The sequence below is a fragment of the Mixophyes fleayi genome, chromosome 3, assembly GCF_038048845.1.
Source record: "Mixophyes fleayi isolate aMixFle1 chromosome 3, aMixFle1.hap1, whole genome shotgun sequence".
NCBI lineage: Eukaryota > Metazoa > Chordata > Amphibia > Anura > Limnodynastidae > Mixophyes > Mixophyes fleayi.
Window position 1 is genome coordinate 183300656 of NC_134404.1, and position 15416 is coordinate 183316071.

A 15416-nucleotide genomic window follows, 5' to 3' on the forward strand; every position below is an offset into this window, starting at 1 on the left:
CTATAAATACTAGTTTTCACCACACAATTATGTGAATGTATACCATGCCTCGGTCAAAAGAGATAACTGAGGACCTCAGAAAAAGAGTTGTCATTGCTCATCAGGCTGGAAAGCATTACAAAATGAATTGTAAAGATGTTGGGCTTGACCAATCCACTGTCAGGCAGATAGTATAAAAATGCAGAAAATTCAACTATCCTTAGTCTCCCCAGGAGTGGTCATCCAACAAAAATTACTACAAGAGCAAGACATATAATATTCCGGGAGATCACAAAGAACCCCAAGGTAGCGTCAAAGGATCTTGCATAGGCTAATGTCAGTGATCATGATTCCACCATCCGGCAAACACTGAATAAAAATAGTGTGCATGGGAGAATAGCAAGGAGTAAGAAATTACACTTCAAAAAAGAACATTGCTGTCCATTTAAAGTTTGCTAAAGACCACCTGAACGAGCCACTGGACTACTGGAAGAATATTTTCTAAATGGATAAGTCTAAAATAGAACTTTTTGGCTTAAATGAAAAAAGTTATGCTTAGAGAAAACAAAACACTATATTACAACAAAAGAACCCATCCCAACTGTTAAACACAGTGGTGGCAGTACCATGGTTTGAGGCTGTTTCGTACCATCATATCCTATAGGAGAATGTAAGTGTATCGACCTGTGAAGCTCAGAAGGTGGGTATTGCAAGACAACAATTCTAAACACACAAGACAATCAACAAAATAAATGGTTGAAGCAAACGAAATTTTGGAATAGCTGCGTCAATGACCAGACCTTAATTCAATCAACATATTGTAGCAAGACCTGAAGCGAAGTTTTCATGCAAAAAAAGCTCACCAACATCCATGAGTTAAAGCATTTCTGTGAAGAGGAATGGGCAACAATTCCTCCAAGCTAATGTGCGAGACTGATCAACAATTGTTGATTGAAGTCATTGTTGCTCAAGGGGGTCACATTTAAGTGACCCCGTTGAGATACTCAGATATTTAAAGTATAGGTTCGTATACTTTTTCTGACAAAAGAAATTAATGATGGATTATTTTGATCAATAAATTAATGAAAAGGTATATCCTTTATTGTGTTATGTGATCTATTGAATTCTCATTATTTTTATGAGATGAAGATCTGAACACATTTAGGGTTAAATTTTTGCATAAATGAAAAAAATTTGAAAGGTTACACAAACTTTCTAGCACCATTGTAACATATGAACTGACATTTCATAGCAACTATTTTACATTTCTACAGTAATTAGTTATATGTAACGATTACCACTTTAGGGTGCACATCAAAAGTGACATGTCCTCTAACCTTGGAAAGACCCACACCCTTCATATCAATAAGTAAAAACTACAATTAATAAAAAAGGCATCCATATCATCAGACATTAAAGTAAGTGATACAAGCTATAATAAACAAATCTGACAATTTAATATGACTTCTGAGTGACCAGATTTTCCCAAGATTTTGATATTTAGGTGCAAGGCTAGAAAAGGCACAACATAATTCTAGAGAGATTATTCCAACCTGTTGTGCTTGATTTTAAAGTACCCCATGATAGGAAAGGTCTGTTCACAGTAAATGAAACTGAAAGAATAAAACAATTTTGCAGCACAAAGGTGCATAACAGGGCCTGCCTAAAAATGCTGTACTTTCTATAATATAGTTACAAGGAATCAAGTAGTTCTTTCCTGCAGAAAGGAAACATGTGGTCTAGAATCAATAAAAGTAGTGATCAACCACATATTTATCAATAGCATGATGACGGGCAACCCATACGTCAAATAAAGCATTCTGTCACACAGAGAAGTTGAGGAAATTAGCATAAGCTCAACTAATACACTGAACCTAGGCCTGCTTGGTATCAATAAATTGGTAAATTCATAGTGGATCAATTAATAATAAAATTTGGTCTACGTGACACTCCACAGGAAATTTAGGCCACATAGTAGAATTGGGTAGTAAGTCAGGAAACATGCAAATGGTGATTGTAAACAATGTCACAGACCACAACCCCTGTAGTTGCGATAAGGTGTAAAGGTGTCTTAAAAAGCTGAGACCAGTTGCAAGAAATTGTCAGTATTTTGGCAAATAGTAAACAATAAATATTTGTGACAGCCTCATTTAGAGTTAGAAGCATATCCAACATAAGGTGCCATTTTGCACCTTGGCACAAGCTTGCTGTATTGCAGGTGGTGGCAAGAGTCAAATTTTCAGACGGATTGAACGTACCTGCATTTCGAAAAATTTGTGTTTACTCCTTTTGCATTGCAACATGGTTAGTCCAGGTGAAAATTTTCACCTTAGCCAGAATATATTTTTTAAATGTGGCTTACTTTCACTTTGGTATGAATCTTCATATCACATCTTAGTCAGAGATTCCATATATTTTCTCCTGAACATTCTAGAAACATTATAATCCTGGTAAACAGAGCATACAATTATCAGTATATGCCTACCAAACATGATTATGTGATATCAATTATTTAGTTTATCTTGTGTGATAAAGCTCTGCATATGCTCAGAAACGGATTTTACACCAATGAACGCAATTGCATGCAATTCATCTCCGAACGCAAATTACATGACAGCCTATGACTTGGGAGTCAGAACAGGGGAGGAACATAATAACGTAGGAAATCTAGAGTCAGTGTGCCAAGTACATATCATTTGTACCAGCTTCAGGGCAGGTGTAAGTGCCGACTGCTAGTGATGACTGACACAGCATAATCTGTTTTAAAAACTACATGTATACATGCAACTAGCGAGCACAGAACATATGTATGCAAGTAAAAATGCATTATATGTGCAGTACGCATTAGAAGCATCTTGATGTATTTAATGTAAAAAAAAATATATAGATTAATGATTATACTGTTAACCTCCTCCTTACTGGCCTCCCCTGCTCCCGCCTTGCCCCCCTCCGCTCTATACTCAATGCGGCTGCGAGACTCATCTTCCTCTCACGCCGCTCCTCCTCTGCCTCCCCTCTCTGTCTTTCCTTACACTGGCTCCCCTTCCCCTACAGAATCCTTTTCAAACTCCTCACCACCACTTACAAGGCTCTCTCTCAGTCTACTGCCCCTTACATCTCTAACCTCCTCTCTATTCACACTCCCGCCCGCTCCCTGCGCTCAGCCAATGATCGCCGCCTCTCCTCCACTCTGATCACCTCTTCCCACTCTAGAATCCAAGACTTCTCCCGTGCTGCTCCCCTTCACTGGAACGACCTCCCTCGCTCCATTCGTCTCTCACCCAATCTGTGCTCCTTCAAGCGGGCTCTTAAAACTCACCTGTTCCTTAAGGCCTACCAACCATCCACTTAACCTCTCACCTCTTCTGGTTCTCCCCTGCCCCCTTTCTCTCTCCCCGTTGCTTCACTGGCTCCCTTATGTACCTGATTCTGTTTACCCTCCCTTAGGATGTAAGCTCGTATGAGCAGGGCCCATCTTCCCTCCTGTCTCCATACCTGTTCTTCCACTCCATCTCTACTGTATCTGCCTGCCTGGAGTTTCTGAAGTACTGGTACTTTGTGTTTATTGTTCTGTACTGTCTTACCCTGTATAGTCTACTGTTTGTACCATGTACGGCGCTGCGGAAACCTTGTGGCGCCTTACAAATAAACGATAATAATAATAATAACTGTACTTTTTATAATATAATTTCTGTATGTGTTCTTATGTGACCTTATATTGCACATATGCTTGTGCGCATACTTTAGTCTGTTCTGTCTGTCTACGTAAGGCAAGTGCCGTTTAAGCAGAGCCTACTTACACCGAGATTCACAAAGATATACATCTTGAGATCCGCTTTGATTTTAATACAGTTGTGCGCTTTTTTTTAAAACACAACTTGCGTCCAAACATGATTTAAGCCCATGATATTGAGAAACTACACTCAGTACCTCATATTTTAACCCTTGATGTACCTGATGTAGAATACAGAGAATATCACATGTACTCCATTCTTGAGGAGTGAATATTTATATGCTCTTATATTAGTTTATTACCTTGTAATTAGGCCTTAAATCCCTATCCTTAACTCATAATACAATAACCAATGCTGAAGGCAGAGAATGTAAAAGGAATTTAATATTCACCCTTATTAGATACTAATACTTCCGCAAATAGAAGACTGACAAAAATATTAAATCATACTTCATATTGTCAAAGTCGAAAAATTGGATGAAAGTATATTGATTAATATTGTTTTACCGTGCGATTGCATTCAGTACGCCACGTGTCATGACACAATCGCACAATAAATAATGCACACATACACTTACACATTCACTTATATATAATTCATATTTAATAAGGCTCCAATCCACATTTATTTATTAGTAAAATGCATTAGATTGTTTTTTTTATTATAGATAATACCGTAGTAATGGAATTTATGGTTCAGGTGTTTTAAAAGGTAAACAGTTTGGTCTTATATTAAAGCTTATTTGATCAGCATTAACCCGGTGTGGACAAAATAGCGATTGCATCTAGCGATTGAAAGATACAAGCAATATGAAATAAATACTCAAAAGTACTTTTGTGTGGGTCAGTTTGAACTGGTCATTCAGAGTGAAAACATGTGGACAATGGTTGGGGGAGGTTTCCCCTCACCTCTTTGAAAGGATCAAATTAACTGACCAATAACCTGCAAGGAACTTGAATATCATTAGCTCCATACTTGCCAACTCTCCCGGAATGTCCGGGAGACTCCCGAAATTCGGGTCAATATCACGGGCTCCCGGGAGAGCTGGCAAATCTCCCGCATCCCGCTGCAGCCACTGCTAAATGACACGATTCAACCAGAATCGCAGCATTTTGGCCCCGCCCCCGCGACAAAATGTCATTTCCGTCGTGGGGGGCGGGGCTAAATTGACGCAATTTGTCTTGCCCTGCCCCGCCCCACCCCCTCCTGCCCTTCAGTCACGCCCATCTCCCGGAATCAGAATACAGAAAGTAGGTAAGTATGATTAACTCTGGACCAATGAAGACCTCACCAAAGTGTTATCTGTATCTAATAATAATATATAAAAGAGAAAATTTGTCCTTCTGTCTGTCTTTCTATACAAATCCACATTTTTCAAGCGTAGATCATGAAATTTTGCATACGAGTGTATTAAAACATGACGGAGGCAACTAAAAAAATTTAAAATTGAAATTCATTACGGGGTGGGGGTGGCGAGGGGGGTAACACCTAAAAATCATCGAAAACGACCATAACTCTGGAATGTCTGGAACAATTTACACCAAACCTGGTACACATATGACTTACAGTCTGACAACAAATATTGTGGGGGCAAGACACCCCTAGCACTCCTAAGGGTGGGGGTGGCGAGGGGGGTAACACCTAAAAATCATCGAAAACGACCATAACTCTGGAATGTCTGGAACAATTTACACCAAACCTGGTACACATATGACTTACAGTCTGACAACAAATATTGTGGGGGCAAGACACCCCTAGCACTCCTAAGGGTGGGGGTGGCGAGGGGGGTAACACCTAAAAATCATCGAAAATGACCATAACTCTGGTATGTCTGAAACAATGTCTTGGAAAAAGTTCCAAAAAAAAGGGGCAATATATTTTTTCTGGATGCACCCGGAAGAACAGGTAAGACGTTTCTCATCAAGTTGTTACTTGCTAAAATTCGAGTACATTCCAAGATAGCTATTGCTGTGGCCTCTTATGGAATTGCTGCAACTTTGCTCCCTGGTGGAATAACAGCACATTCAGCTTTCAAGTTACCGCTTAATCTGGCCCGAAGTGAAACTCCCGTCTGCAATATCACTAAACTAGCAGAAAAAGCTTAGATTCTGCAGGAATGTCAGGTCATTGTATGGGATGAATGCACCATGTCACACAAAAATGCTTTACAGGCCCTCAATCAAACACTTCAATTTTTAAGAGGCAATGATTTACTAATGGGTGGAGTCACTGTTGTATTGGCTAAAGAATTTCCACAAACATTGCCGGTCATTCCAAAAGGAACAATGGCGGATGAAATTAATGCATGCCTTAAATTATCACATCTTTGGAAGCATGTTCGCACTTTGCGACTAACCACAAATATGAGAGTTTCTCTGCATGGCAACACAATAGACGGTCAGTTTGCTGATCATTTGTTAAATATTGGAAATGGTTTAATGCCGCTTCATCCAGTAACTAAAATAATTGTGTAAACAACATCAACTTAAAGATTCAAGAAGAGTTGCCTGGAGAAGCCATATTATACAAATCAATAGATACCGTTGTTGAACAAAATGAGGCTGTGCACTATCCTACTGAATTTTTAAACTCTTTAGAACCTCCCGGAATGCCACCGCATAACCTGGTACTGAATATTGGATCACCCATTATGCTTCTCAGAAATTTAAATCCTCCAAGACTTTGTAACGGTACAAGATTAGTAGTCCAAAAGCTCAATTCTCATGTCATTGAAGCAACTATTTTGACAGGCTGTGCAAAAGGTGACAATGCTTTCATTCCACGCATACCTCTCATTCCACCTGATATGCCATTTCAATTTAAGCGTCTACAATTTCCAGTTCGTTTAGCTTTTGCCATGTCTATCAATAAGGCCAAAGGACAATCTTTACATGTAGCTGGAGTCAACTTGGAATCACCTTGCTTTTCTCATGCACAATTTTACGTTGTGTGCTCAAGAGTTGGATCACCAAGAAATTTGTATGTATTTGCCCCAAATGAAGAAACGAGAAATATAGTTTATCAAGCTGTTTTGAAGTAATTGTTTATTGGTTCGTTCCATCATATACAGTTCAAATACAGTTTAACATTTTTACTTTTCCCCTTCTACTGGTCCAATTTTAACATGATATTTACATGTATGTTTAATATTTAGATTGATTTTTGTAAATAAACATTCTTTAAATCCCGGGCAACGCCGGGTATTCTGCTAGTACTATATAAAAGCATGCTGACTTTTGTTCTAGCTCTCTTTGATCCTGGTAACGTGAGAGCATGGCTGTATTGATTGAACCTGGGTGAACACTGTAAGGAAGATGTAATGTATTCGGTGCTTTTATGCTTTCCTGCTTTATTGTAACATCTTTAATGTGTAATAATGGCTTGCTGTAAAATACTGCTATATTTTGCAATTAAATATTTTTGTTAATTGAAACCACAACAATCGCATTGGACAACAGTTATTTGTAGGCGTTAAAATGACTTTAATAATATTAAGCAAAGGCTGCATTTGAATTTAATGGTTTTAAAAAGTTCCTTAATAATCTTCCGATGAATGAACACATTGAACAACAGCTGACAGGTGGGTCACATAGTAACAACCCGTCATATCGGAAATGGTTATATTACTGAGGTGTATTTTATTGATGAATATGAAAAAGTTCTCTGTGTAATAAATGAAAAAGAAATAATGTTGTGATTCCTGTTGGTTTAATATCAGATAGGAGAGAGATTACTCTTTAAAAATAAAGAGAGTACTAAATGAATATACCCCGGTGTGTTGTGAACTAAGGCAAAGACTCCTTAGAGGTTAACGTTGCCATAAAACCTGATAGAGGTGTGATGTAAAACAAAACTTGGAAGAATGAAAGAGAATTATTATGCATTGCCAATAATTAATTATCGGAGGTGGTGTGTTGGAACTTTTAGCTTTTAGACTGTTCAAGACCTCACTATTAGTGTTCAGACAGCTTTGAAGAAGTCCATGATTAGCACAAAATGCATTAGCTGAGAACACTGCCATAGGATGTGGGTAACTGTATTCACCTGAGCAAAGATGGATCCAACGTCGGACTGGCTTGCCAGGGTATTCCGTGGTGGACCCTGATGCAGGAAGCCTCACTTCACTTGCTGTCTGCCTGAGCAGCTAAAGGTAAGTAAAAGGGGGGGGCGGGGGGGGTCTGACTATACTAAGCTATAGAGATGGAGAGAGGAGTTCCTGCCTATTCTAAGCTATGGGGCTGGAGGTAGGCTGTAGGAGGGGCTGCTTATACTAAGCTATGGGGATGGACGGAGAGGGGCCTGCCTATACTAAGCTATGGGGATGGATGGAGGGAGGGGGGCCTGCCTATACAAAAACTATAGGGATGGAGGGAGGGGGGCTGCCTATACTAAACTATGGGGATGGAGGGAGGGGGGCCTGCCTATACTAAGCTATGGGGATGGAGGGGGGGCTTCCTATACTAAACTCTAGGGATGGAGGGAGGGGGGGTGCCTATACTAAACTATAGGGATGGAGAGGGGGCCTGTCTATACTAAACTATAAAGAGGGGGTGGGGGCTGCCTATACTAAACTGTAGGTGGGGCTGCCTATGCTAAACTATAAGAAGGGGGGTATCAAATGTGAAGGAATGGGGGGGCTGTCTTAATAGTACATGGGTGGAAGGTAGGCTATTCATTTAATGGTGGAGTTTAGGTGGGGTTAATTATTTAATGGATGCTATTTTATTTGTGTGGTGACAGTGGGGCATTTTCATTTATTGGTGTGGCCTATTAAATCAAGATGGGGTGACAGGACCTCTAATTTAATGCTGGGGTGGTTTGGGTCTATAATTGAATGTGGGGCTGAGTTTGGGGAGGATGGTCATGGGAAATGGTTATATTAAACGTAAATGCTAATAATTTATTGCTGGAGCTGTTTAGAGGGAGGGTATTAGGTGTATTTATTAAATGGGAATACTATTAATTTAATGTTGGGGTTGGTTGGAGGGAAATAGATCTATTTATTGAATGTGAGCACTATTACTTTGATGTTGGGGCTGGAGAGAGGCCTACTTATTAAATGTGGGTGCTGTTGATTTATTGCTGAAGATGGTTGGAGTTTTCTAAATTTCATGTACCCATTTTTTTTCCAATAGGGCCTACAAGGAACCAGACAAGCAGCAGCTGATCTAAAGAAACTAGCAGCTACAGGTGGCAAAAGTGACAAGACAGGTAGGAGGGAGCAGGACAGACTGCCAACTGTTCTGAATCCGATGGGGAAGTCTCAAATTTGGGTGACTGTCTTGCTTAGACAGGATTTGGTCTGACTACAAGGACAGTTCGGAGGTATGTCCCGCTTCACACTTTATTGCTCGTGAAGGCAGAGCTGCGTACACCTAACAGTAGTGCACACAGTTTTGCCTGTGTATTTGTCTAAAATAATAACCCCATGTCTTATGTGCACCAGGCCCCCCCAACACCCCTTTGCAGCACTACATGGTATTATGTGAGCCTGAGTCATTGGTTTCCCTGGTGGACCCTTCATGATGGATCTCTCTTTCATTCAGACTGGAGACCGATTGCCTAAGTGGACTAGAGTATTATTCTGTATGTCACAGCCTGTTATATAGAGAAACATAAACTGTAGTATTTGTTACCGTAAGTATCTCTTCTTGTGGGACTTGCTCTCTATCACTTTATCTGGGTACATTTGACCCCTAATTTAAAGAAATACCTATTTGAGTTCCTTAATGTGAAAGAGGGCTCCATTACTTACTAATCCTGTAGGCTTGATATATATTAACAGAAATTCTGTGTACAGGCACTATCGATGGACACAAAAAGACAAAAAGAGGTTTATAATTGCACATGCTAAAATAAATATTTTGCCATCTAACCATTTGTGGACACCAGTAGAATGTGTAATATATTTATATATATATATATATATATATATATATATATGTATATATATATATATATATATATATATATATATATATATATATATATATATATATAAAGTCTGCTGTTCACTGGGACATTGCTATTTCAAGTTTACATTTTGATAATTAGAAGTTGATAATTTGCTGGCCCTCTATAAGAAATTAGCACCTGACTGCTGTTTCCTTACTTTTCTTGGTATGTAATAAGGTATATTTCATCCACATGACCTACCAACATTTCAGAATTATTGCAGAATATGAAATCATTGTTTAATCAGAAATCAGAATCAAACTGATCCACTGTATTACAAAGAGATATATAACCACTAAAATAGAAGATAATCCACATGCTTCCCTACGGGAGCATATTTCACTCTATGTCTGTAAAATTTTTTACTAAAAAGCAATAAAAACTAAAATTAATACACAAGCTGTTACTTGACTTTTTAAGTGTTTTGTTCATCTGCCATATATATATATAGAATGGCATATTAGAGGCAGTAACAGAACATATATTATTTATCATAATAAGCTACCCCACAGTGGTTAATGAATTCTTAAAAATTATACTTTCTTTTCCATAATTTAACTTATGTGTTTTCCTGAAAGTAAATACATTTAAAAGATATATAGCAAGAAGTCACCCTTTAGCTATTTCTAAATTTGCACCTCACACTCGTAATTGCATATAAATTAAATTCAGGTGCAGTTAACAAATAACAATATTTGGTATTCACATATGAACATTAATTCAATTAATATTAAAATGTTAGCTAGTTTGACATTGGTAAATGTTTGCGAAATATAATTCAGCATAATTAAGCACAACGTGAAACTTCCATAGGCTTTGTACTAAATATTAATAAAGAGAATGAAATAAGCCAATGCTTGCATTATTGCTACTGTAACTCTCCATTGAAGTCAGTAGCACAGGGGCTGGCAACCTTTTTCTAACAGTGTGCCGGCTAAAATTTAGTCAAGCCCAGGTGTGCCAGTATGTGTGTGTATATATTATATACACACACACACATATATATATATATATATATATATATATATATATATATATATATATATATATATGTATACATATACACACACTAATATCAAGATAATTTTGATAGTAATGGGACAAACAAATAAACGTTCATATTATGCCACACAGTAGTACCCTAAATTCATTTTATGCCACAGTAGTGCCACCAAATAATATGATGCCACAGTAGATAACCCAATTCGGATTATGCCACACAGTAATGTCCCCTGTTTATATTATTCCACATAGTAGAGCCCACAGTTCAATTTATGGCACATAGTAGAGCCATCGGTTCATATTATGTCTCATAGTTGTGCCATTAATTCACATTACGCCTCATAGTTATGCACCCAATTCACATTATGCCACATAGTAGTACCCTCAATTCACATTATGCCACAGAATGGTGACCCAAATTCATATTATGACACAGAGCAGTGCCCCTAGTCCATATTATGCCACATAGTAGTACCCTCAATTCAAATTCTGCCACACAAGCCCCCCCCCAATCAATTTGTATAACGCTACACAGTAGTACACCCAATTCATATTATGCCACAAAGTAGCGACCTCAATTCAGATTATGCCTCATAGTTGTGCCCACAAAGCATACCATGCCTCATAGAAGAGCCCTAGTTAATATTATGCCAAATAGTTGTACCCACAATTTATAACATACTACATAGTAGAGCCCCAATTAATATTATGCCACAGTAAATCCCCTCAGTTCATATTTTGCCGCACATAAGTGCCCCCAATTCACATTATGCCACAGTATTGCCGCCAATTCATATTATGCCACAGTAATGCCCCATTTATATTTTGACATACCTGCGCCCACAATTTATAACATAACACATAGTTGTAACCTCTGTTTATATTATGCCACAGTATTGCCTCCAATTCATATTATGCCACACATAAGTGTCCCCAATTCATAATATATCACATAGTTGTAGCCCCTGTTCATATTATGCCACACATAAGAACTCCCAATTCACATTATGCAAACTAATGCCACCAGTTAATTTTGTGTCACACATAAGTACCCCCAATTTCCATTATGCCTCACATAAATGCCCCCAATTCTCATTATGCCTCAAATAAGAGCCCTCAATTCACATTATGCCACAGTAATGCTGCCAGTTCATTTTATGCCTTAATTAAGTGCCCTCAATCCACATTATGCCTCAATTCACATTATGCCTCACATGAGTGCCCCCAATTAACATGATGACACATTAGCCAGCTGTGTGCACGACTTATCTCTTGCAGACACACAAGTCATCTGTTCCGCAATAGAGCTCAGGAGGAACTGCTGCGCATGCACTTCAGTTCAGTTTAGGCAATGTGCTGCAGTGAAAGCAGCTCCATCGTGCCAACTACAGGGTGCTGCATGCCATGTCTGGCATGCGTGCTGGAGGTTGCCGACCCCCCTGCAGTAGCATATGCTGTGTAAAATGCCATTCATTTAAATCAATGGTATTGGTGAAATACTGGCAAGCATAGCTGCCAACATCCTAATATCATATCCAGGGACATTTTAATACCCAACAGTAGCATATCTAGTGTGGCATTCATTAATGAGGCAAAGGGCACTAAACACCCCAACAGGATAATTATTAAAAACAGGCACTGTAGATATAACATAGTCACTCAACAGACTCTCGGATCCTATTACTTGCCCATCCACTGTCCCTGTGGTCCACAGGCTTTGCAAGTCTCAGATCTCTCTTCAGGATGCTGCCCAGTCTGACTCTACTCCAGAGATCCCTTCAAAACCAGTGCATGGGTGCCACCATCTTGGATTCTGTCACATGCTTCCTCTCAGCCAATGAGAGCGCTGCTTCAGCTCAGCTGACCGCAGCTTCCAATCAAGGTATAGCAGTTCCTATAAAAGTACTTTCTGGACTTCTAACCCATTGCCAGTGCAGCTTTGATTCCTCAACCACCAATCTGGTTTCTAGCAGTCTGCAGTCTTCTCAGTTAATTCTGCCCAGACAACGCAATCAGCACTCCGGTTCCAGTTGGGTCTCTCCTCTGCTAAATCTGATTACAGTCTTACTATTCTTGACTTTGTGAAAGTCTCCAGTGCCATATTTTAGATTTAGTAATCTCCTGAATGCTCAGCAATCACTAACTGCACCAGTTCTTCCCCTCTCATGCAAAGGAACCTAATGGAGCCACTCAGCTATTTGCATGTAGCCACCAGTTCTGTTCCAGAGATACAACCCAGTCCACGTACAGACAAATCCTCAAGCATGACACATATGCTACATACAGTACAAGAAATGTGAAATATATATGATTATACTTCTGCAAGGATGACTACCATATCATTTCCTGTGGATTGTACTAAGACAGTTACTCTGCATTGTAGTTCTGCCATGGTATTCTCTGCAACTAAACCAAAGAATACCTTCTACAACAATCAAATTCATTCTATGCAATTATAACGTCATTAGTAACATTTAATATTTATGCATTACTATATTTTACATGAAAAAGACAATTCCTACTACAGCTCCCAAAATTAGCTGAGAAGCTTAAAGTACTATGGGTTAATTAATAAAAGCATAACTTTTCCCCTGTTTTGTATATTCACATTTGTCCCCAAACCTGTTGTGATTTTTAACACTTATATATGGATCATGATCAGTTCTCTGCCAAGTCATTATATATGTTCCACAGAACAATATGACTTCTGCACACTCCCAAGCATGTTTCTATACATGGAATCAGGCAGTCAGTTATACATCTTGGAAACATTCAGCAAGTTATTAAATTGCTTGTACCCCAATAAAGTATAAATACTTAATAATAATTGCTATGTGCAGTTACCTATACAAATATTGTATGCACTACTCTATGGCACATTTTTGGGTGTTTTATTTTTTTAAGTACAAAATAAATAAAATAAATCAATGAGCATGCACTGAAATCTGGAGGTGTCCACTACTTTAAAGGCACTAGAAGATATTTACTATTATCAATCAAACACGCTAATCAAATGTGTCATTGAGAAATCAAGTTTTTAAACTTGGTCAGACAAACTATATGTTACTTTAAATGCATAAAACAAAATCTACAAAAAATACTATTATACTCATATTTCCTATATTTCCTTTAAGCAGACATCACTTCTGTCCTTTCTTTGACGCAGGAAAATTTCTTGACAGAACAGCTATTGCCACCTTTTATAGTGACATTGTCTCAGACAAGCAAGATATACACAGCTAGATAATCACACTTCATAGTTCTAATGGGTTTAAGGCATGAGATGTTGAACATTTTCCACCCACTGAAAACAATCCTTTAATGTACAACATTTTATATAGGATTGTAAAAATTAATGAGCAATTGTGATCTACGGGTTGACAAGACATCTGTTCTCATCCTATGATGATAAAATATCCACCAATCTTTGTTGTGCAACTATAGCAAAAAAAACACAACAAAAACAAAACAATCACTCTAAATTACAAACTATATAAAAGCTATTGTTTCTTGCCAGGCCCATACACTTATAAGTCAACAGACTGCAGGTAATATCTGAAGGTTTTAAATTTGAGGTTAAGTTATTGCATGCTATCTTAATTAGTGCTGCTGTGCTACCAAGGAATAAGGCTATGTTTTAGATTAACACAAGCAAAAACATGTTTAAATAGATAACATTACCTACACTTAAACACTATAATGACACCCTCAAAAAATAGTTTAAGCTCCACTGTGAGTAAAGTGAACATAATAGATAATAATAATAAAACAGAAAGATGTGCAGTAACATTCACAAAAGTTTCCATGCTATGACCAGTGGTGTCCCAAGGCTTGGACACCCAGGGTCTCAATCAGTGTTACCAGTGGGAAATTATTATTTTTTTATTTACTTGGCTTTACTGTGGACTACAGAGGGGTAAACTGTCAATTTTTCACAATGTGCTGGAGAAACTGAAGAATAGCTTTAGCGGTATTAGCAATTACTATGAGCTAATGTAACCTGATATTGTGGTCTTCACATCACTGAAACTTTATAGGTTGGAGTAGCAGTACAGTACAGGCATATGTCACCTTAGTTAAGTGTATAGTTATCTATTTTCGACTATGTCTGAACACAAGTACTTACCTTTAGATTTTTTTAAAAAAATTGTGTAATTTTTATTGAACAATTTTGTATATAACAAGCAAAATTGCAAACAAAAAAAAAAAAAAGGAGAAAGTACCTCCAGGAACTATCCAAGGTATAGTAACATAACTAGAAATTCTGCTTGACCGTGATACTGTATGTACATTGGTGAACAGGGAATTGTGTAAAAAGTACCTAAGTAACTGACAAACATTCAGGAGGTAATGGAGCCATCATAAAAACAGCCTTAAACAAATAGGCAATTTATGGTAAGTATAAAACAAGTGCCAAGCACTCTGGGAGTCCCTCGCCCATCTACCTTGTCCTGGGACTGCATTCATTTGTCCATCATAGGCACTTTCAGCGGTGGACAAGGATCAGCATGATGCACTGTGTTAGGACACCTTTCTATCATAGCCAGCATTAGCTTTTTCAGCAATTTATGCTACATTAGCTGTTCTGTAGGACTGGACCAGGCAAACTAGATTTTGCTCTCCACACACTTCGATCAGCCTTGGGCTCATGACCCTGCCGCCGGTTCACTGATTATCCTTCCTTGGACCACTTTTGGTAGATACTAATCACTGCATACAGAGAACACCCCACAAGAACTGTCGTTT